This window comes from Rhodamnia argentea, chromosome 1 (assembly GCF_020921035.1).
Source record: "Rhodamnia argentea isolate NSW1041297 chromosome 1, ASM2092103v1, whole genome shotgun sequence".
Lineage (NCBI taxonomy): Eukaryota > Viridiplantae > Streptophyta > Magnoliopsida > Myrtales > Myrtaceae > Rhodamnia > Rhodamnia argentea.
Window position 1 is genome coordinate 16,392,473 of NC_063150.1, and position 25,328 is coordinate 16,417,800.

Genomic DNA, 25,328 nt, shown 5'->3' on the forward strand with positions numbered 1-25,328 from the left:
TGATAGTCAAGCAGGAATGGCTTATACTAAGGATCCTAAGTTTCATAGTAAGACCAAACACATAGACATTAAGTATAATTATGTCAAGGACATGGAAGCACGAAAGGAAGTGAACCTACAGTATATATCTACGCATAGAATGTTAGCAGATCCCCCGACAAAGCCAATTCCTAGAGATGCTTTCTTTGGTCATATAAAGACTCTAGGACTGCGTAGAGGTTAATGTATTGAATATTTGTATTTTTTTTCCCCGAACGTCAATAATTGATGATGTTGTTTATCAATATTAAAGTCTATAATTTTATTTGATATTCATGCATATTAATGCTTGGTGCACTATATGTTAAAAAGGTATGTCGGACGGATGAGAGGTTAGCCCACTCACACGGGTAACCGCCTCTATTTATTATGTAATGAATAGAGATGAGGCAATTTTAAGCTTATTATCTAGGTGATAATTGAGAGCTCAAGCTTAAAATACTAATACCGCCTTAACATGATGTTAAGATGAGGACTTATTACTTACAATGTCCGGAAGTGAAATAACCCACATATTTCACTGTATCTGTCTTAAATGCCGGATAAGAGTTCTGATAAAAACTCTTGGCTGGAGTTGTTACGTGAACTCAAGTTAGACATTGAGTGTGTCAAGATGAGCATCTGTACGGTATTAAAATAGGAAGACATACGCTCCATAGGGAAGCGGACATACCGTAATACGTATTTCATATTACGTATGCACTATCGACCAATGAGAGTAGGCAAGAGTTTTTTGATCTCAACTTCTATGTGCCGTGTGAGACTCTCGAGGATAAAATTCCTCATTTTAAGTACCCTCATGACTCTTCATTATTCTCAAGGTCTCTATTTAGTGTTTGCTATCTTAGGGTGTTGCCTATGGTCATGAAATTGATTCGATCTAAAGGGACATTTCTAGAAAAGTGAGCTGAACCGAGATTGAGAGATCTAATGAATGAGGAAGATTGATTTGGAGTTTTAAGTCACATTATGAATTATATTCACAAACCGGTCAATTATGATTATTTGGTGTGATCATAATTGTGAATATAATATGTCAATTTTAAAATGAGATCTAGTGAGAAATTTATATGTGACTAATCGATCTAGGGTACAGCATACAATTCATTTCTTTTTATGTCCAATTTTAGAGCTGTCATATACTCCCAACGGATATATGACAACGAGCTCTCAGTGTCTGTTGGTCGCACGGGTTATTTGCCAATATGAACTTTGCGAAGATAAAAGGTTTAGTTGTTAGTCCTCCGTGGACAAATAGGAGTTATTTGCCCTACATGGGCGAGTGGGAGATATTAGATTAAATATTAAAGTGGGGTCTACGGGAGATACGGTGTGCGCCCATGTGGGCAACCACACCCCATTGAGCAGTTATATGCTCAAACGTGAAAAGTCACGTTGGTTGGTTTTACGTCAATAATCGACGTGGTCTCCATCGTTCTCCCCGGTTGTTCATTCTGTCACTTCAAGAAAATAGAAAACGCAGAATGTTCCTCCCATCGTCGATTGTCGTTTGACAGAGGAAAACTCCGAGATCGCAAAAGGGCATCTAATCGGTGATCAATAAGGTACGTCCTCGTGATGTATCTTCGTCGATCGGTGAATCCGGTGATCTATTGGGCATGTTTCCGCTGGTTTTTTGAGTATGTATTAGATCGGATTAAGTATCCTACAATACCTCGAGGTTCATCTCGGAAAACTTAGTGCATCAGTCCATTTCTAGACAATTTACTCGAGCCTACCTGTTTGTAGAAATTAAAAAGTTTCAATTTAACCCTCAACACAAGTAATCTATACAACTTTCAGTTCTACAATTAACACATCGAGTTCAATTACATGTATCAAGCTCATTATTATACTAAAGACATCTATTCTAAAACTTCTCAACTTCCAAGAACTCGTCTAATATAAAATGTTGGGGAAAAGGACACCGCATCAAAACTTTAGTATGAAGCTTACTTGAGTGTCATAATTTTTTTTTTCCAATTACTTGAACGCCATAACTTATGTACGGCGCTTACGTGAGTGCCGTATTTTTTTTTTTTATCACTTAAGGTCCATATAACTTTCTAATTGATCACCTGAATATTATAACTTTTTAAAAAGTTCACCACAAGTGCTATCCCACGTCGGAGCACCAGCACTTGAGTGAATATTTTTTTTAAATATTTTGGCATTAAGTGATAGATTAAAAGCTAATGGCATTCAAGCGGACGTTCTTTAGAAAATATGATACTAAAGTGGTTAAAAAAAAAAAAGTTTCGGATCCTTAAGTGAGTACCGTATAAAAGTTGTAGCAATTGCGATGTCATTATCCCCAAAGGGTTGCTCTCACCAGCAAAAATTCTGATCTTTCCAATCTCATTGAGATCAGACGGTCACTGTTAAAAGACACAATATGTAGTGACGGTTGTCTATTTTAATATGTACGCCTCTTTTGTTCTTATGCAGATATGAGTTTTTTTTTTTTTTTTACGCGCAGTGGATACTCTAATTTCATCTGACACGTTTCCTCACACTGACGTTGGATGAGATTTATCCCTTGTTTGATTCAACTACTATCTATTCCACGAAGATGGTTGTTCAAGAGATTATAAAACTTCCCCGTCGGGTCTCTCATAATCTCTAGAAATGCATTGTTTATGCTATGCTTAGAAAATTGGGAAAAAGAGTAGGAAACAGTAATGATAGAAAGAAAATGTTGAAAACACGCATTGTCAATCTGGCTTTTATATTTCGATTGAATATGTAGTGTCCGTGCGTGCGTGCGTGCGTACGTACATATGTATAATTGTATGGCCTACAACATGGTATCACTTTCATTATATATATATTAGTAAAGCTAAAAGAGGCGTATAGGAAAATAAATGGTGATTTTTTTTTTTGGTCGGAAATAAATGGTGATTTCACTTATTTATGATTTTAAAAAATATGGAAGGTTCATTTTTTATTTAAAATTGGTTAGAGATCTATGTAATATTGTTAACACCCAAAGTTACTCCAAGAGCCACGTGACGGGCACAAGCGGGAGTTTTGATCGCCTACGGACAGGTGTATCGAAGATAGATTTAGGAGAACCTCGAAGATGCCACGTGTCAAAGAAAGTTTTGGCGGCATCTTCCTTGGAGGACAAAAGGAGAAGCACGCAAAAGGAGCCACGATCGGGGCGATTACTGAAAGATTGGCGGTAATCCCCACGAGGTGAAAAGAGAGGGCGCATGAATCAAGAAACCATCAAAAGGCTATCCACATGACTTATTGGAAAAGGATAAAACATGGAGCCAAAGGAAATAACCACTCGACGGTTACTAGAGCTAGTCTATAAATACCCCGCTGCCACAAGACAGACAAACACACATACACACACAAAAATACTTATCTTTACAATTAAACTCTTAACCTTTAGCTTAGCTGTAGTTTTCAAATTTCCATTGTCTATTCAATTCTGATGAGTTTTATATCCAGAGTTAGGTGTCATCGATTAAATTCCGGCGTCTACTCATTAGGTTAAGTACCGTTGATTCAATTCCGGTGTTGTACCCTTCGCTCATCTCGTCCAATACCGTCGATTAAATTCCGGTATTATGTCCTACATTCCCTCGTCCGGTGTCGTCAATTAGATTCCGGCATTGTGTCCTACAATCTGGTTCTATCCCATTGATTAAATTCCAGAGTCGCATCCTAAGTCCTAGTACGTCGAAGTTCATCTCACTATTGAATGTGTAAGCTGTCGAATCGTCAAGAGTCTATATTGCACCTCTAGTGTTAATACAATTATCCTTTGCATTTGACACTCTTTGTCCAAAATTAACCCAGAACTCCTTATTGGAAAACGAACAGATTAAGTTCGATAAAAGATTCACGCGTCAGAAACCCTTTTGGGCTTTAACCCTTTTTGGGTTAAGATTCATCCGCTTAGGCCTCGTCAAGGGATTTTGACACGCGACAATCTTTTTTGGCACTGCCCAATAGAACACAAGGTGTTAGTTCGAGAGAGTGCTATGCCACACACGAGAGATAGTAACAACATAGACGGCATTGGAGACGAGCCCATGGAGGAAATATAGTGTGCGGAGTCATCCACGGCTCATGCTTTGTTAAGCCAAGTCCATGGTGAAAATGCCGAGGTTCCTCGACAGCATGTCGAAGAGCCCAGGAGAAATCCAGAAATAACGCCCGTCATGCTATTTTCGATAAGACGAACAATCGAGGAAGCTCAAAACGAGTTTGCTGATCATATGATCCAACGAATGACCGAGGTGGTCGGACCATTAATCATCAACACATATCATGAGGGCGCTTCAGGACAGCATGGAATCACAGCCAATCCACCCCGGTTTCAAGGTGGGAATGCCTCCATGCCAGCAATGAACAGTGTATTGCCAGTATCTTTATCATCGGATATAGGTTCCACTAGCTAGAATATGCAACCATTGGCACCTACCAAGATCTTACAACGAGGAGAAACGTTGCCAGCCAATGAACCCAAACCTCTAGTTAATGCGTATCTTAGTACGCTTCCTAGCTGTCCTGTTCGACAAGATATACCTATTGCCCATCATAGGGGGGCCATCACTCAATTAAATCCCATTCTTGTCAACGAGCAACCGGTACCCATGATCGTCGAAAATTAGGGGGCGGTGCCGGTTTCCCTTAGGGAGCCATGGCGAGCCGGGGGGCGTGACCCGGTTTCCCAGGTCGAGGCTTAGAGGGGTTTGTTCAGCCGGTACATCAGGTCCAAGAACAAGTCATGCCACCAGCATATCGGCAGGTAAATCAAGCATTGCAACCACCGGATCCTCAACCTATGTTGCATGCTTTTCAGCCCGTTGCACAACCAATGTATCAAATGCAACAACCTGGATATCGGATGCCGTATCAACCACAGTACCAAAATCAACTAGCAATTGATCAAGTGGCTGGGTACAATGATCCGGTGTTGAGAGTGGGATACCGAGTCAATGTTTATCAAAAACCGTATCCTGATTGGATGGATACTATCCCGTATCCGAGAGGATTTAAGATACCAAAATTTACATTATTTACCGGTGAAGATGTTCAATCCACATACGAGTATATCAATCGCTTTTTAGCACTATGTGGAGATGCTGCCAATGCAAACCATTGAAAATTGAGACTATTTTCATTGTCTTTATCAAGAACAGCCTTTACGTAGTACATTGCATTACCACCAAATTCGGTGCTAACGTGGGAACAAATGGAGCGATTGTTTCATGCACGGTTCTAATGAGCAATACCGAATTTATCAATTGTTGATTTGTCAACTATGAAGTAGATGACAAATGAAACTGTTGACCGATTCATTACAAGGTTCAAACAAGCTAGGAACAAATGTTTGGTAGCCTTGCTTGAAAAGACATTTGCAAAGTTCACCTTCAATGGATTAAAGTTTGAGATATGAGAAAGGATGGTAGGACATCCATGTGTGGATTTGTTCGAGTTATCTACCATGGCCATTAAGCATGAAACTCTGCTCAAGGAAAGAGATAAAAGGCAAACTCGAAGGAGAGATATAAGTTTTATTGAATCGGCCAATTTCAACGAAGAGCCGATAGACTATGTTAAAGTAGCTGTTGCCCAACTAATCATAGACAAGTCATACACTTGTCCAGTGCTGAAGATGAAAGAGAAATCAACCGTCATGGCTAAGGTTAAGGAGGCGATATACTACTCGTTTGATGTAAATCGAACGGAAGAAATTTTTGACATTGTTGGCTGATGGACAAATCAAGTTAATAGAAAGTTAGAAAATACCGAGGTCGGAAAAAAGTATTGTAAATGGCGTCACTCGTAGAACCATAACACCTCGGATTACTTGGTTCTCAAGAAGAATATCCAAGAACCAATTCGACAAGGAACGATCAAGTTCGCCGATGACAAAGGCAAATCTCCTATGGATATAAACACTAGTCCTTTCCCGATAATGACTTGAATGGTATCTTTGAGACGATAGGGTAAGGGACACAAGTTGTTGAATCTTTGTACTCGTTGTAGGCATGAGCTGCAAAGTACAGATCGACACAAAAAAGATTATCGGCGGGCCGATCGGACTAATCGGAAGATTAGACAGCCATCACAAGACAAGGAAGTAATTACCTATAGAATCTCCTATTTGATGGAAGGTTTATAAGTCATTCGCACAATAGTACAAAGAAGGAGATCCTACAATTGACACCTTAGGAGAGCCAAGTGGAAAGTTCGACTATTATGTAAGCTATGGCCCTCCACCTACTTGCCCTCAAGGGAAGAATGGATGGGAGAAGCGATCCGATAACAACGCCCGATCAGACTATTATGCTCCGATCAGACCCCGACACTAGCGGACTCTTAAGATTCCCAACAATCTCTTAGGATTCCCATCAATCTCTTAGAAGGATCCTGGTATGAGACGAGAGAGGCCTAAAGAGAAAAGGAGGTTATAACCGTCACTAGGAAAAGAAGGTTATAAAAGAAACGAAGAGCTCACAGGCTACAACGACGGGTTACTCTGCTTAACCCCGAGCCGGTGTTCACTGTTTCAAGTCGTCATAGACCTCGAAGAGTAAGAAACTTGGTCCGGAGAAGCAAACTAGAAGAGGCACCACCAACTGTGGAGAGTTACAGACAGCATGAACTTCGGGAGTCCTCTAAACCGAAGTCCCGATTCAAAGCTCGCATAACCCGGTCGGTATCGCCCCTAAGCTCTTGTATAGTACGAGTTAAGTTACCTAATGAGTTTCGACTAGAGTCGCCCTTGGTTGGTCACGTTAATGAAGCCACATTACAAGAAAATGAGGGTGCTCTGTTTTGTTTCGACAATGAGGAAATCATGGAATTCAAGAAACCAATGGAGGAGATCTCGAATCATTTAAAGTTGCTCAACATAAATGGCAGGATCCATAGGAAGGCTAGTAATGAAGGTGTTGGTCAACGGAGGTTCAACATTAAATCTCATCCCATACCGGTTATTCAAGAAATAGGAAGGAAAGATGATGAGATTATTCCATCGAATATTCGGTTGTGCGATTTCACTGGCGAGATCACCGAAGTAAAAGGCATAGATGTGGCAAATTTGACCATCAAATCCAAAACGTCGATGATATCTTTCTATGTTGTGGATACTGACGGGTCATATAATCTGCTCTTGGGGAGAGACTGGATATATGGAAACCAATGTGTCCCATCGACATTACACCAAATGTTAGCATTTTAGAATGCGGACAAGCTAGAATATGTAAAAACTAACCCGCAAATTTGCGTAACTTGGACTTGTATATCCGAACGAGATAAAATCATGCTAGATGACTGCCTTCGCATATCTAAACCCCTTGAGTTTGACCCAAGAGATCGCATTCTGTCGTTTTGACAAGGAAAACACCGAGTGGGTCCCAAGGAAGGAACCGGTGGAACTTCTCAACCAGTTTGATAATGGAAACCCAGCCATTAGTGCAAGCCCTCGCTAGGGGGTATTCCGCCTACAAGGCTGAACAAGCTAGTCAAGCTAACGAGGTAATTGATGGAATTTTAGACTTCGAATAATCTCCAATCAATGAAGATGATAGGGCGATTCAAGCTCAAGACCCATTAGAAGAAGTAAATCTCGGAGACGAGGCTTGTCCACAACCGACTTACGTCGATCAATTGTTTGATGGGCAGTTTAAAACTCAATTGGTGAGGTTATTGAAGGAATATAAGGATTGTTTTGCTTGGAACTATCATGAAATGTCCGGCCTAGCAAGAAAGGTGGTTGAGCGTCGATTATCAATCAAGAAAGGATTTTCACCACACTAATAGGCTCAGAAGAGGTTCGCTCCAGAAGTGATCCTCAAATTCAAGGAGGAAATTGAGCACCTCCTCTCTACCGGGTTTATAAGGACAGCAAGGTATGTCGAGTGATTGTCTAATATCGTGCCGATCGGGAAAAAGAATGGTAAACTCAGAGTATGCATTGACTTTCGCGATCTCAATACGGCTACTTCAAAGGATGAGTATTAGATGTATATAACCGATGTGTTGATCAATTCGGCCTCCAATAACAAGATTATGTCCCTTATGGATGGACATTCTCGGTACAATCATATCTTTATAGCAACGGAAGATGTTCACAAGATAGCTTTCGGGTGTCTTTGGGCTATCGGTGCGTTTGAGTGGATCGTCAAGCCTTTCGGTTTGAAGAATATTTGCACTACTTATCAAAGGGCAATGAACTTCATTTTCCATGACATGATTGGAAAATTCATGGAGGTCTACATTGACGATGTCATCCTTAAGACAGACGAGGTAAGTCATCCGGACCAACTAGAGCAAGCTTTTGTGAGAATGCGCAAGTTTAAATTAAAAATGAATCATCCGAAATGTACTTTTAGGATAAAGGCCGGTAATTTCTTAAGCTTGCTAGTCCATCAAAGAGGTATAGAAATAGATAAGAACAAAGTTAAGACTATCTTAGAATTGCAGCCCCCCATTAATAAGAAGCAACTACGGATGTTGATCGGAAAATTGAATTTCCTGCGATGTTTTATAGCTAACCTATCGGGAAAAATCGAAGTTTTTTAAGTTGAAGAATGAACAAGGGTTACGTGGGAGGAGAAGCATCAGGTGGCTTTCGACAAGTTAAAAGAATATCCGATCAAGCACTAGTGTTGATACCGCCAAAGGCGGGAAGGCCAATGAGGTTATACTTATCCGTAGCCGACACAACAATCGGGAGTACGCTGGCCCAAGAAAATGATGAAGGCAAAGAACAGGCTGTGTATTACCCGAGTATGATGCTTAATGACGCCGAGACAAGATACACGCTTATCGAAAAGCTGTGCTTATTATTGTACTTTGCATGTACAAAATTAAGGCATTACATGTTGCCAACCACGTTGCATGTAATTTGCAAAATAGATGTAATTAAATACATGTTATCCAGGCCAATCATAAGAGGTCGGATCGCGAAATGGACATTTACTCTGATAGAGATCAATTTAATTTACGTGTCGTTCAATGCGGTAAAAGGGCGGCAAAGATTTGACTTCATCACGGAATACCCGTCGGGCTTGAAAATAGAAGATGATGAAAATTATCTTCGTATTGCACCGTGGGTGTTATATTTCGACGGATCGGTGGTGTCGGGATCGTCAAGCGATGGGATTATGATCATATCACTCTATCGATAAAAGACTAAGCTTGTGTTCGGGCTTGATTTTGAGTGTTCAAATAATCAAGCCGAACATGAAGCTTTGATCGTAGGGCTGAATGTTCTAATTAACATGAAGGTCAAGTCAGTTAAAATAAAGGGCGATTCTCAATTGGTGATTAGACAATTGAATGGAGAATATCAGTGTCTTAGCGAGAACATCGTGAGACATCACCATTTCACGAAGGAGCTACTTTCGAACTTTGCCAAGTATGAACTAATCCACGTCAAAAGAAGTGAAAATTCGGAAGCTAATGAATTAGTTCAAGTGGCACCCGGGTATTAGATATTGAAAGAACTGGCGGATCATATTATCACCCGGACAAGAACTTTACATTCGATAGAAGGACGGGTTATGATGGTCGAAAGTGAAAAGGTCGAGAGTTCGAGTTAGGACCTTAGCCGACAAGATTGGAGAACTCCCTTAGTGAGCTATTTAAGTAACCCAAGCTTGTGCAACAAGAACTTCAAAAGAAAAGTCTTGAGGTATCTTCTAGTTGATGATGAACTATATCGCAAAACGATCGATGGGCTGCTTCTAAAGCGTCTAGGTCAAGATGAAGCGATGCTAGCCATGACAGAGGTTCATGAGGGGATTTGTGGGGCGCATCAAGTCGGTTTGAAGACAAAGTGGTTGTTAAGACGACATGGATATTTTTAGCCAACAATCACTAAGGATTGCATGAATTACGCTAAGGGATGCCCGTCATGTCAGAAATGAAGACCGGTTCAGCATGCGCCTGTCGCATTAATGAACCCAATCGTTAAGCCATGGCCTTTTCGAGGATGGGCAATGTATATAATAGGAAAATTTTATTCTCCTTCATCGAAAAAGCACTATTTCATTCCGGTAGCTACCGATTATTTCACAAAATGGGTTGAAGCAGTCTCATACAAGAATGTGACGCAAAAAATAGTTAGGGAGTTCACTAAGGGACGGTCTTCACGAGGTGAGAGATATTGGACTTCACCAAGGAAAGAGGAATCAAAATGATCAATTTGACACCCTATTATGCTCAAGTTAATGGTCAAGCGGAAGCTTCCAATAAAATAATCATTAGGCTAATAAAAAAGCACTTAGAAGACAACCTAAGGGAGTGGGACTCGCTACTTTCGACAATATTATGGGCTTATCGAACGACTAAGAGATCAAGCACTGGAGTTAGCCCTTACATATTGACATATGGACGGGAAGCTATGCTACCCCTTGAAATTACTGTACAATCGTTAAGAGTAAAACTTCAAGGCAGCATGGCAAAAGAACAATACAATGAGATGATGTATGCCAACATCGATGAGCTGGGAGAAAATCGAGCCACGGCCTTAGAAAAGCTAATGGTTTAGAAACGAAGAAACAGCACAAGCTGCCAACAAGACCATATTCTAAGGGATCATTGGACATACCGCATAATGATAGCAAGATATCGATCCTAACTCGTGCCCAGATCGTAGCTAGCTCTCCTTCCAGTCATTTATACTAGTTATAAAATCGGTTATCGAAGGACGAGCATGAAGAGAATCTATGATTATTCGACAACCAGACGGAGGCACGGATAATGAATTGTTCGATGGGTAAGACTTCCTTAAAACAATGAGGAAAACAATCCGTCGGTATCAAAGGAGGTGGCAAGCATGTAAGATGCGGACCCAAGTTAATATGGCCATTTCCTGACTAATGGTCCATGAAGGACAGGGCTACCTTTCCTTTATCCTCATAGCGAGAAAGACCACTAAGACACGATAGGCATGTAGTCGAGTGAGCATCTAAGCTACCGGCATAAAAGCTCGCCATGGTTAATTGGTATGCAATAACGTTTAAATACACAGTTATATAGGAAATGCCAAGGAACCGACTCGAGTGAGTGGTCGGTCATGCGAACATGGGGGAGTCACGTTGTTCAAAGACGCGGCAAATTTTGGACCAAAGATGTAAGGAGAGAAAAGAGACACGATCCCATTAATGTAGCTCTGGATACAGGATTCTTTGGGCCGCCTTAAGCAAACTACAAAGAATAAACTCAAACTTTCTATTGAGATCAAGGCTAACACTCCTAGCTTGACGTCATTCTGCTTCCACTCTTGCCATCCGAGCGTGGTCAACCGCTTCTTGTCCTCCAAGGAAGTAGTGGACATCCCGAGTTGTTCCTCAATGGCAGCCTGACGAGAAGATATGACAGATCGCCGACGCTGGATCTCTTCTATCTCTTTCTCTATTGCTAGTCTTTGCCGCTTAAGGTCAAGTTCTCGTTCGTTCAAGTTGGCAATCTCAATGGTAATGGATTGCAAAAATTGCCGCTCCCAATTCATAAGTCGCTCCGCTTCCTTAGTCTCAACACTAGGTGTAAAGGATTGGCCAACAAATTTGGCAAGAGCAATCACTTGATTTTGATTTCGACGAAAATGTTCGAAACCCGTGGAGAAATGCTCCAAGAAAATTTTGAATTTTTTAACCAAGCTTATAGGAAGTTTTTTGTTAGCTTCTCCATTAACCAGTTCTTCCATCATGGCCCCGATTTCCTGAAGAGCTTCTAGATCATTGCAAAAGAAGCAACCCTAGAGTAGGTTAGATCTAAAGAGCAGGACAACATGATTTTTAGCCTACTGAAAGCCTCTGCGGATGGAGGAACGTTGGTTTGAGGCACGGTTGGGAGGTCGGAAGAAGAGCGGGATAAGCTAGCAAAGTAAGCCTGGACATCTCCCACACGGACCAAAGAGGTAGAAGCAGTATGAAGATCTTGAATGATCCGGGTCAGTAGCGGATTATCGATTGACGGTGTTGAAGCAACGATTGGAGTTGAAGAAGAGGGCTCTCCATGAGCTACCCCGGCTATCAATGGAATACTAAACGATGTAACCTCGAGGCAAAACAGAGTAGTAGAAGGCTCGTCGCTAGTCTTCGAAAGCAATGGAGTCAAAATTGTAACCGGAGCAGCGAGAACAGATGGCCGATAAGCAATAGGGACATTGTCTAATTCTTCGACAAGTTGGCCTGCACCTTCATGCTCAACAGCTTCATCGAAACCACTCGGAGATTCTGTTGAAGGCTTGAGCTTTTTCTTTGTCGAAGGAGAATCTTTTCTCTTCTGCTTAAGCAAAGAAAGCGTTTCTACATCAGCCTCATCATCCGAGTCGTCATCTAACAAGAAAATGCAAGTAAGTCTATCTGAGTTATCAATAGCTTCGAAATTACGAAAGGATAGATGAACCGACCACTGGTAAAGGTAGTCGAAATCCTGGGATTGCCAATTTGAGGGGCCTTTGCTAAACCCTTCCTTCCTGTCTTCTTTGGTTGGGGGACAAAAGGCTTTATTTATTATTTTTTTTTTTTGGTAAAGTAAGTATCTATAGACTTTTCAAACCGCCGGGTAAAAAAAGAGGCCAAACACAAAAACCTTGACCCAATTAGGACATAAGATGTCCTAGGGGGTCAAAGGTGATGCGACGCAAAATATGCGCATGAGCAAGAGCTAAATATCACTAAGGCCAAACAAGTGGCCAAATGACAAGCTGAACGGCCAAGGCAATGACCAAAAAGCCTAAGGACTACCCGGCCAAACCAGTAGGCAACCCACTACTAAGCGGCTAGGACCGAACCTCAAAGATGGTTGTGGAGAAACCCCAGGTGTGCCGCAACCGCCGGTTCAGGGGAAGGTCGGCTATGCTTCCTAAACAAAAGGCTTTATCTTTCCGCCTTTGAGAAGTGACGAAATAGCTTCCTCGAAAGGGCTGTCGAAGGCAAAGGATGACTACCAGGCTTTAAATGCAGAAGTTACCCCGAGATTCGGCAAGATAACGACAGGAATATCCTTATAAAACCGCCGGTACATTTGGGTAGTAATTTGTGCGTAGCGAGCAAAGGGTTCGTCATCCTTGATGTTATAAACTTTCTTGTTCATCAAAGGGAAATCCATCAGATAAGGGATGGATATAGGCACGGCTTGTCAAAGACCAAACCGACCAGCACAAGATCGAGGGAAATATGGTTCAAACCTAGGGAAAAATCTGCCTTTTCGGCAAAGGCGAATAGAAAGGTCTCTGGGAAAGAGGATGGAGGTCCAAAAATCACAATGGGTATACCGCTTCATCGTTATGGAGTTAAAGAGGAAGTTGAACTCACCAGAATGGTAAGGAAAGAAGTCTACCCGACTTGTCTCTTAGGATATAACCTTTTGAAGGTAAAAACGTAGAGATAAGACATTGACAAGAACCTTCAATGAAGTAGCCCAAAGCGGTCGCGTGCCTACAAGGGAAGGCACCCCAATCATAATTGAGGACACTCTCAAACATAAAAGGAAGGTAGAGTGCTACCCAAGGTTGAAGAATCCAAAGCGGACTTGCCGGTACACCGTCCTCCTCGGATGACGTCATTAAAGAGGCAGTATGGGTGATTCCTCCGTACAAAGACGCAAGAACCAGAGGACCAAGAGCAATATTTTTTCCCTTAGCCGGATTAGAAGCAAGTGCAAGGTAATCATTGGAGACCTTGATAGTTGGGCTAAAAAATAAATACTTCGACAACCAGAAAAGAAGGAAAGCCGTCCACTCGACCGCAGTGATAGCACCAGAAGTTTTGCAATAGGTCTCGAAAAACTTCCTATAAGCAAGAAAGTTGTCGGGAATAGAGATGTCCGTCACCTTTTCAAGGTCACTAATAGGGGTCCCATAAGGAGAAAGGCTAGCAATAGCGAAGGTATCTAAAAGGGTAAATGACATAGGGCCCCATGAAAAAAAGAAGCGATTGGTCGAAGAGGATCAGAAACTTATGATGGAGCCTAGTAAACCCCTATTCAGGTCATGGGATAACAAGCTCACTTTAAGTGTCGTCCGTATGTTCGCAATAGTCCAAGAGGAGACAATCAGAACATCATCTCGAAACCGATAGAACCAGGCATAAAATTTGTCATCATACAAGGGAAAGCTTCGAAGCTGCTGGGCTGGAGATGACCAAATATCTTTCAGAGGGGTGGCTTGAATAGGAAGCTTTTCGCCTTTTTCGTATCGGGAAACAAGATTGAAGAAGTACTAGAACGCGATGATGGTCGTAAAAGCTGAGCCCAAGGATGAATTCGGCGTATTCTTGTTGAGTTTTCAGCAGTCTAAGGAAGCAGTGGTTAGCATCCCTATTGTTAGATAGCTCGTCAAAGCAATCAATGAACGGGTGTGGAGTGAACTTGGAAGTATCGGTCGCCATAGAAAGAACACTCGGGAAACCAAGAAGGGTTTAGGGTTTAAGAAAAGTCTCGGAAGGAAAATGACGACGACAGAAACCTTTACCCAGAAATTAAAAGGGGGCTGAAAAGAGTCGAAGCATCGTATGAAGATATGATTGCACTTCGGGAAGGGAAATCAAGGAAAAAAGGGGCAAATCACAGCTGGTAGCTGTCAAATCAAAGAAAATCTTTTAAAGGAGGCATTTGTTAACACCCAAAGTTACTCCAAGAGCCACGTGATGGGCACAAGTAGGAGTTTTGATCGCTCATGGGCAAGTGTATCGAAGATAGATTCGGGAGAACCTCGAAGATGCCACGTGTAAAAGAAAGTTTTGGTAGCATCTTCTTTGGAGGACAAAAGGAGAAGCGAGTGAAAGGAGCCACGATCGGGCGATTCTTGAAAGATTGGCAAGTAATCCCTATGAGGTGAAAAGAAAGGGCACGAGAATCAAAAAACCGTCAAAAGGCTATCCACACGACTTATCGAAAAAGGATAAAACGTGGAGCTAAAGGAAATAACCGCTCGACGGTTACGTGAGCTAGTCTATAAATACCCCGCGGCCACAAGACACACACACACACACACACACACACACACACACACACACACACACACACACACACACACACTTATCTTTACAATTAAACTCTAAACCTTTAGCTTAGCTGTAGCTTTCATATTCCCGTCGTCGATTCAATTCCGGCGAGTTTCATATCTAGAGTTAGGTGTCATCGATTAAATTATGATGTCTACTCATTAGATTCAATACCGTCGATTCAATTTCGATATTGTACCATTTGCTCATCTCATCCAATACCGTCGATTAAATTCCGGTATTGTGTCCTACATTCCCCCATTCGGTGTCGTCGATTAGATTCTGGCATTGTGTCGTACAATCTGGTTCGACCCCGTTGATTAAATTCCGGAGTCACATCCTAAGTCCTAATACGTCGAAGTTCGTCTCACTGTCGAATGTGTAGGCTGTCGAATCGTCAAGAGTCTGTATTGCACCTCTAGTGTTAATACAATTATCCTTTGCATTTGACACTCTCTATCCAAAACCGATCTACAACTCCTTATTGGAAAACGAACAGATAAAGTTTAATAAAAGATTCTCGCGTTAGCAATCCTTTTGGGCTTCAACCCCTTTTGGGCCAAGATTCATCCGTTTGGGCCTCGTTAAGGGATTTCGACACGCAACAAATATGTAAGTACTATAAGGGCATTTTTAATATACCTTTTTTTTTATCTCTTTTTTAAAAAGATGGTCATCTTTTAAAAGGGCATAAGCTAAGGATTGGAAGTATTTCTTGCAAAAATTTGATATTGAAAGTTATGTAAGATTACTTAAATTAGTACTAGTAAAAGAGCACACATGTACGCGGGCATGTTTAGAAAACTAGAAACAATTATATGTGTGTGTGGAAAGAAATAAATGTTGAAACAGAAAATTGATTTGCTCGCACATGATTTAAGTTCCATCTAATTCTACCAACTTACGAACTCCCACTAGAAAAGATAATCGACACATATGATCCAATTGCCACATTCTCTTGTAATCATAAAGACATAGCATGATGTGAATCTATATACAAGTAATTCAAGCATCAATTATAATCAAATGCGGAATTCAACATATTAATAGAACATGATCTCCTACCATTATTTGAGTTTGTTAGGAATTGAAATTGCAAGCATGTTAAATATTATACATGCTATCAATGAACCATGGTGTACATTATCTGTATGTGGTCATTTACATGCAAGCTAGATTATGTATTTTGTAAAACCATAGGGAAATATAGGTAACAATGGAACATTACCCCCAAAAACTACTCGTATTTAGGGTTCCGTATGCATTTGTGTACTTTTAAAAAATTCAAACATTTAAAATAAATATATGACAATATAGAACATTCCAATACAAACACGTAGGTACCAAGAACGTCCCGATCGAAGCTCACATGTGCCGGCACGCGCGGTCTGAAGCCGTGACACGTGCAGTCCACGTGCAGCTGGACAACTGGATTGATTAGCTGGTTAACCGTTTCAATCGGGTCGACGATCAACGGTCAACCAAGTCAACCTAGTTTTGGTCATGGGTCTGTGACTCTCGAGTGGCTGATGTTAGCGTGATGTCATGATGATGTCAACGCCACGTCAGCATGCTGGCGTTGATTTAGCATGGCACATGTGGGTCTCACACACTAATGCCGTCCAGGCTCGTGGTGGAGCCTGAAGCCGTTTTCGGCGACATCTCATGGCATGCAACCACTCCAAATTCTCGTCTCGACAAGACAAGTCCATCTACCTGATTAGAAATAATTTTCAACGGATAGAAATTCACACGAAGGCATTGTTTCATCGCATCCTTGTGCTGCTGTAATGCGTCTTGCCGTCCAGGCTGATGAAGGTGCATCTGATTTCCTCTGGAAGCGTGCGGCCATTCATTTTTATCGTCTCGACGAGATCTATTACAACATGTTATCAAAAACAATTTCATTGGACAAAAATCCCGCGAAACACACCGAACATAATGGTCTTCAACACCAAAAGTCACCTTTTGTACTTGTTTGTATTCAATGATTCATACAGCAATTTCAGCGTATCAATAAAGTCAAAACTCGACGGAAAAATAAGGCAGATAATCTAACCAAAGCTCTAATATCAATGTTGAAATTATATATCAAGAAATTCTGCTAACCTCTTTGATAAACGACTGCAAAAGTACTAGAAATATTGTTGAATCGCCAACGCGCCCTCAGCAAATCTATAACCCACAATGGTCCAAGTGTAATCAAGAGTGGAAAATATTCACGTTCCCCAACGTATATGCCGATTGATTCTCAAAGTAACGAAGTTTTCCTTTTTTGTGTTTTGAGAGAGAGAGAAAAGAGAAAGAACGTACATCATTTTTTCGTTTCTGTTCGTTATCTATTCTCAACATACCCTTTCGGAAGTTATCTATCTTTTAAAGATAAGAAGGTAGCCTTTTCAAAAGGCACCTCTTCATGAGGTCCACTCAAACGCGTTCCTTCATGGACATAACATATCACTAAATGTGCAACTGATTCTTTAGAACTTCTTTTATTATAATCAAGTCCTAATTTTTCTTCTTCTTTTTTTAAGTATTTTGGCGTAGCCACTATACTAAAGGGAAGTCAAGTCATTAAGAGAATTGCCTACTTAAAACGAAAGTAACCTAAAGTAGGTTGCAATCTATACAAAGCAATAATCTTTATTTCGATAGTGATAATTAAAGGATAAGATCACTAGAGTACAAGCATGCTGGATACAATTTGGAAAATGATCTTAGCTATATAAAGATACTCTGAAAAGACAAGATAAGAAATGCTGATCTTCATTCTCGATCTGGAGAGTACAAAGCCATCGAAAAACCTCAGGAAGAATCCAACGAATTGGCGATATTGATGACAAATCGATACTTAACATCTGCTTTTGACAGACGCTCCATGGCAGTGTTGATATAATCCATAGGAATAAGCTCAATATCCGCAACTATGTCGTGCTCCGCCACGAAATCAATCATCTCTTGTGTCTCCTTAATCCCTCCTATAAGACTTCCTCCCACGATCTTTCTACCTGTCATCATAAGTCTTATTCGTTAATTTTTTCTTTCATCCATGAAACTCGGAATTAATCTTTCACTAAAAGCTAAAAAGCATTAGAACTTTATCTTAAACACCAAATATGAAGCTAGTTTTTTTAACAAGAAATTCAAAAGTATTGCTTAGGCTTACCCATGAGGAGTGGCATAGCAAGTAACTCAAGTGGCTTCTCTGGTGCGCCAACCAAGACAAGCTTTCCATGAGTTTTCAAGAGACCGATCAAAGGCAACAGAGCATGCACATGAAACATCGTGTCAATAATACCATCCATTGTACCCATTGCAGACTGCACTTAATAAATGATAGTAACATTAATTCATCTCCCGTTATCATTATCCCTATACTTGAAAAAAAAAAAAATCTTTTGTGACTAGTGCATACTTGCATCTCTTCTTTGTTACGGCTAACCAAGAATCCGTCACCTCCCAAATGGTCCATGGCTTCCTTCTTCTTGTTAGGCGAGGTACTGATAATAGTTACCTTGAGGCCCATGGCTTTGGCAAACTTTACGGCCATGTGCCCCAGCCCACCCAGCCCAACCACTCCTAAGTGCAGTCCGGCCTTATCAAGCCCGTAGTACTTCAATGGACTGTAGACAGTGATCCCAGCACAAAGGAGAGGAGCACTACCATCAAGAGGCAAGTTCTCGGGAATTTTAATTACGAAGTGCTCATCCGATACCATGATGTCCGAGTAGCCACCATAGGTGATGGTTCCATCGTAGTCCTTTGCACCATATGACAAGATCATTTTGGGGCAATAATTCTCAAGATCATCTTTGCAATTTGAACAGGATTGACATGATCCGACTAAACACCCAACACCCACTTTGTCCCCAACTTTGAATTTTGCCACTTTGGTGCCTACTTCAGTGACAACACCGACAATCTCATGCCTGCATACAATGGCCAATTGGTACAATTATTTTCTCAAAACTTTCCTTTATTTATCTAAGAAAATCGAAAAAAAAAATTACGTCCTTGAAAACCATACCTAGGTACCACGGGATAAGAAGTTGTTCCCCATTCATTTTTGACATTGTGCAAATCAGAATGGCATATACCACAATACAATACTTTGAGAGTCACGTCTTTTTATCCGGGGGCTCTACAAAAAAAAAAAAAAAAGAAAGGATGAATTTCACCATTGTTGTATTTTCATTTGCACCAAAAAGAAGAAACAAAGAAAATAAAACCAAGACATGTTACCTTCTCGAGAACTTGAAGGGTGACAGATGTCCTGAAGAATCTTTGGCTGCCCATCCAAAAGCCTTCACCGGGTGTTCATTTTCTGGTGACATTGCCACAAGCTTGACGAGCAGTGCTTCTAACCAAATTGGAAGAGAATTTCGTAATTTGTATGTTTTGGTGTAGGAAGAGATTGGTTTTGAGAGGGAATGAGAAGCGAGGTATATATAGGGCTTGAGCCGATAGAGGAAGAGGTGGAGATGACGTACCAAGTGAGGAAACTGATCCAGGCACTGTGCGTCATCATCGCTTTCCATTTTCTGACCAGTCAACATTTGCAAGTTTTGACCCAAAAAACGAAAGACCTTCTTTCTTTTTGGACCTGCGTCTGCTCTGCTAGCAGCCAAAAGTTCATCCATGGCGTCCAATTCAAAAACAAAATAAAAATTAGAGAGGCAAAAAATATAGCTCATCAACTTTAACTGCAGGTGCTAAAATTATGTGGCCTATTAAAATATATAATGGGTAAACAAGGTACCACTTTCAATACATATTATTCGCGGTGAGTAAAAAAATTTGATCAAATCTAGAACCGGTCCGGTTCTAATGTGTTTAATGGTTTGATTCTCAGTTTTACGGGTGTAATAGCCCTAGACATGACCGACTATTCTTTTTATTTCTTAAAAACACTTAAAGAAATCATTTAAACCCTTATTATTATGAGTACTTCTACACATTTAAAATTTGTAAATATATATTTCAAACACAACCAATTGGTTTTATTGGATCGCCTGGGAATCGGATCGGATCGGACCGAGATTATGAAAATTGAAAACATATCCTACTAGTCCAATTCCCGATTTCTGGATGAGATCGGATCCTATCGGGAACCGATTCCCCCCTCTATATTATAATATTAATGAAGAGGCGTATGTACTTACATACATATATATATATCAATTCTAAACTATTGTTATTATATGTTAGTATTTGATGTATCACGTATTTTCTTTAAATCTATAGATTGTTCGACTTTTTGCAATTTTTTTCCCGAGAAACGCTAAAAATGTATTCTTTTGGAGTTTGTAATTTCTAACTTTTTCCAACCTTTTTATTTTGTAACTTTTTGGCTGCTAGCAGAGCAGACCCAAGTACAAAAACAGACATAACGTTCGTGAAAAGGTGGACTGGTAAAAAAAGAGGGGAGTGATGATGACGCACTATGTCGGATTCAGTTTGCTCACTAAGTACGTCATCACCACGTTCAGTTTGCTCACTAAGTACGTCATCCCCACCTCTTCATATTTCTTCTCGAGCTTTATATATCCGTCGCTTCTCCTTCCCCTCTTATCACCTTTCTCTTCTTCTCTCAAAACACAAACGAGTGGGGAATAACTTCTTATCCCGGGTATGAATTTTAAAAAATATCATCCTTTCTGATTTTCCTATATAAATGAACCAAACTTGATTTAGTATACAAATTATACTAATTAGCCATCGTATGTAGGCATGAGATTGTCAGTGTGGTCACTGAAATGGGCATCAAAGTGACAAATTTCAAAATTGGGACAAAGTGGGTATTGGGTGTATGGTTGGATCATGTCGTTTCTTTGAAAATTGCAATTACGATCTTGAAAATTACTACCCCAAAATCATCCTATCCTATGGTGCAAAGTACTGCAATGGAACCGCTACTTATGAAGGTTACTCGGACATCGTGGTATCAAACGAGCACTTTGTAGCTAAAATCCCTGACAGCTTGCCTCTCGATGGCGGTGCTCCTCTCCTTTGAACTGGGATCACTGTTTATTGTCCATTGAAAGTATTACGGGCAAGATAAAGCTGGAGTACACATGGTAGGGGAAAAGTGTTAAAAAAGGTGTTCAACTTATTGCATTTGTATCAATTTCATTATAAATCTTTTATTAGTGTCAATTCAGTCCTAAACCTTTTACAATGGTACTCATTCAGTCCTAAATCTTTTATTGGTGTCAATTCAATTATAAACCTTTTACATTGGTGCCAATTCAATCATAAACTTTTTACATTTCTATTATTTGAGTCAATCCGAACAATTTTGGTTGAAAATTTCGCTGACGTTGACGTCGATTGTTATACATGGTATGGCTAGCATTGATGTGGATGTTTTTTTTTAATTTTTTTAAACATTTTTAGTGAATTTTTTGATTTTTTTTTTCTTTTTCTTTTCTCAATCATTAACAAATATCTAAAACTATTAAAAATATTAAAAATATATATATATCCACGTTAGCGCCAACCATGCCATGTAGGATAACCGACATCTAAATTAGCGAATTTCATATCAAAATTGATCGAATTGACTTAATTAATAGAAATGCAAGAAGTTTAGAATTGAATTAGCACCAATGTCAAAAGGTTTATGACTGAATTAGTACTAATAAAATATTTAGAGACTAAATTGGCACAAATGCAAAATGTTTAAAATTGAATTGACACAAATAAAATGTTTATGACATTAAATTGTCACAAATGCAATAAGTTTGAATTTTTTTGACACTTATCCCGACATGGTGGACTGGGGCACATGGCTGTAAAGTTTGCTAAGGCCATGGGCCTCAAGGTGACTGTCCTCATTACCTCACCTAACAAGAAGAAGGAAGCCATGGACCATCAAGGAGCCGGCAGATTCTTGGTTGGCCGTACCACGGAAGAGATTAAAGCATGTTAAAGTAACAACAACTCCCATTTTCTTTCATCATGCACAGGAGTAAGGATAAGTAAATATGAATTAATGGCACCATCTTTTATTAACTTCAGTCTGCAATGAAGACAATGAATGGCATTATCGACACAATCTCCGTTGTGCATGCTTTTTTGCCTTTGACCAGTCTCTTGAAAACCAATGGAAAGCTTGTTATGGTTGGTGCACCTGAGAAGCCCGTTGAGCTACTTGCAATGCCGCTCCTCATGGGTAAGTATAGGTAGGTCTTTTAAACTTTTATAGTTCCTCTTGTGAAAGACTGCCTTCATTTCGGTGTTTAGGGTGAGATTCTAATGCATTTTAGTTTTAGTAAAAGGTTAATTCCGAAATTTTTCGCACGGAAGCAAAATGCTAAAAATAAGACTTATAATAACAGATAGAAAGATTGTGGGAGGAAGTGGCATTGAAGGAGATGATTGATTTCATGGCGAAGTACAACATAGTCATGGATATTGAGCTTATGCCTATAGATCATATTAGCAATGCCACGGAGCGCTCGTTACGAGTAGATGTGACGTATCGATTTGTCATCGACATTGCCAATTCATCGAAGCCATTCTGATGATCATTCTAGTGGATTACTAAATTGGCTGAGCGTGAATGAAGATTGCCTTTCGTTTATCTTGTTTTCTCAGGGTCATGTTTTTACTAATAAGAGCACGGTGATATCATGTTATTGTCCCCTTCGGAATAACGATTATTACTTTGTTTAGATAGTAACCAGTTGCTATCCTTTGGAGTATACAATCCATGCGATCACAAGAGTTCCTTTATGTTTTGCAAGAAATTCATGCTTTTAAAGCCTATGCCCTTTCTCCAAAAAAAAAAAAAATCTTTTGCGATGTGTGGAAAAAGGAAACTAAGGGTAATGTAAACTTTTTTTTTTTAAAAAAAATATAAAAAAAAAAAATTTTTTTTTTTTATTTCCCATTAAAAAAAAAAAAAAAAAAAAAAAAAAAAAAAAAAAAAAAAAAAAAAAAAAAAAAAAAAAAAAAAAAAAAAAAAAAGGGTAGAGGGGGAAAAAAGGGGGGGGGGGGGAAGGGGGGGGGGGAGGGGGGGGGGGGAAACAGGAAAAAGGGGGAAAAAAATGAAAAGGGGGGGGGGGAAGGGGGGACCCCCGGGGCGGCCCCCCCCGCCCCCCCCCCCCTATCCTTGCCGGTGTGGGGTGTTGTGGTTTTTTTTTTTTTTTTTTTTATTTTTTTTTTTAAATATAAAAAAAAATTTTTTAATTTTTTTTTTTTTTTTTTTTTTTTTTTAAAATTTTTTTAAAAATTTTTTAAAAAATTTATTTTTATAATTTTTTTTTTTTCTAAACAACTCAGAGGATTTGGTTGATCGACAAGTAATCTCACGATAGAATTTCGCGTTCGGCTATAATCACTAACAGATCGAAAGTGTACTTAACTCACATAATACATCGTACAATTAAAAGAGTATGCCATGACAATTTGAGAAAAACTATAGATGTAGATCTGAAAATCGTTTATTGAATTTCACACAAAACCCTCATTAAGTTTTGTCTCAGTACCACCATGTATCCTCTAGCTTCACAATTGACACTTTGCACCCTTATAATTCTTTAAAAAATAAACCAAACATTGTTTGATATTGTAGCTTACAAAATTGTCATTTTCTTCCAAAATGTCCAATACATTCATGTATTGTTCACACCTAAATTATTCGCCTGAAAGGTCTTCTTCCTCGTTTTATAAGAATTAGGGATTGAATACATCGATGCGGTTGGAATTCGACTACAGGAAAGCAACTCTATTACATAATTCTGCATTCCCATATCTCAATACACTTAATCGCATATAGTAGTCATAGACATTTTGGTTATAGTATCTTGGACCATGTATTATGAATTAATGCCAACGTGAATATCAGAGCTCCATAATTGCTCAATGCTAGAGGTGTCAAAATGGGTTGAAGACCCATAACCCATATTTAATGAGACAGGTCAAATATGTATTGGGAGAATTACCAAAAAAGTTCTAAAACTATTGCTATTGTATTAATTCAGTCCTTTTTTTGCGAGTTGAATCACAAACATTTTGCAATTGTGTCAATTCAGTTCACTTTGCTGGCCGGCCGCTGAATGGATAATTTTTAACAATATTTTTTTTACTTTTTTTTTAATTATTGTTTCTTTTTTTGCCTCTACTGCTACTGTGGCCAGCAAGGCCCACGACCGGCCTTGCCGGGCCTCGTCCAGGATGCGCAACTAAAAAAAGCTAACTTCGACCGAAAATTCCAGGCTGAAACATTGGGAGAAAACAAAGTTTTCGAGAACTTCCAATCAAAAATAGCCAAAACCATAAGCTAGAGAGTGAATATACGCTCAAAAGAGCTTTCCAACCAAAGGTCGCACTTCCCAAGTCACCCTATTTGCGGGTCAGGGCAGAATGAAATTTTTATAGATAGTGTTTTGGAAGGTTGGTCGTGAGCCGAAAAAGAGTGAGATTTTGAAAGAAATGATAGAATGTAGATGCAAAAGAAGACTTGGGAATTAAATTGGGATACATATTGTTGAATTTGGCGGCAAAGGAATAGAAAAAAGAGGTCTGGGCGTAGGCTTTTGGATGCTAATAAAACAATTTTGTGGTGAACTTTCTTTCTTACGGGTCTCCTTTTCCAGAGTTGAGGAGACCAACTTTGTGAGACTTTACAAGGCAATTTCTTGGTTCCTTTGGCCAAGAACCACGTGACGTAGAAACTAGGAAGCAAGGTAAGGATCCTAGATGGACTTTTGCTCCGGTTTGACCATGGAAAATCTTGACGAAAACAGGCTCAGAAAACTAATTTCTGGGCCTCGAATTTTCAGGGGTTGAGCAAGTTGCAAAAGTCCGGCATATTCAACCTGATAGGATCCTGAAGTGCATTATGCCTTTGGGAGCTTGATGACTAACTGATTATTATATGGGAGTGAAAATGATGTATAGGTCCGTTTGGTTTGGTCTATGGATCTCTGTGTGATCCATGAGATCGCTTGGAACTTGAGCCAAATATAGAGCCGATCCACACTGGTACATGGCTGCTCAGCGTGGATCATGCATGATGGTTATATTTGGTGGCCATTTTGACACGTGCCACTGAGTATTCTCCGCTATATTTGCGGCGTTTGAATTTCCATGTTACGTACTTAAATTCCGACCCGGTAGATATCCATTTATGTCTCGCATGTTAAGAATATCGGTGTGGCTGCTGAGGATTTGCTTCAGGGGAGGCTGGCTGGCGCCCGCCGGCAGCTGGAGGTGTTAATGCCTGTCGGTGTAGACATGACACGTGTCGGGAGTTAATTGGACTCGGTAGTGTTCTCTTTCCTTTTTGTTGAACGG

General features: G+C 40.0%; 2 pseudogenes; one reads left to right on the forward strand and one right to left on the reverse strand.

Annotated features, from left to right (window-relative positions):
• Positions 1 to 17,786: 17,786 nt before the first annotated feature.
• On the reverse strand, positions 17,787 to 19,367 carry LOC115754649 (annotated as a pseudogene).
• Positions 19,368 to 20,469: 1,102 nt separating this feature from the next.
• LOC115754658 lies at positions 20,470 to 22,552 on the forward strand (annotated as a pseudogene).
• Positions 22,553 to 25,328: the final 2,776 nt, after the last annotated feature.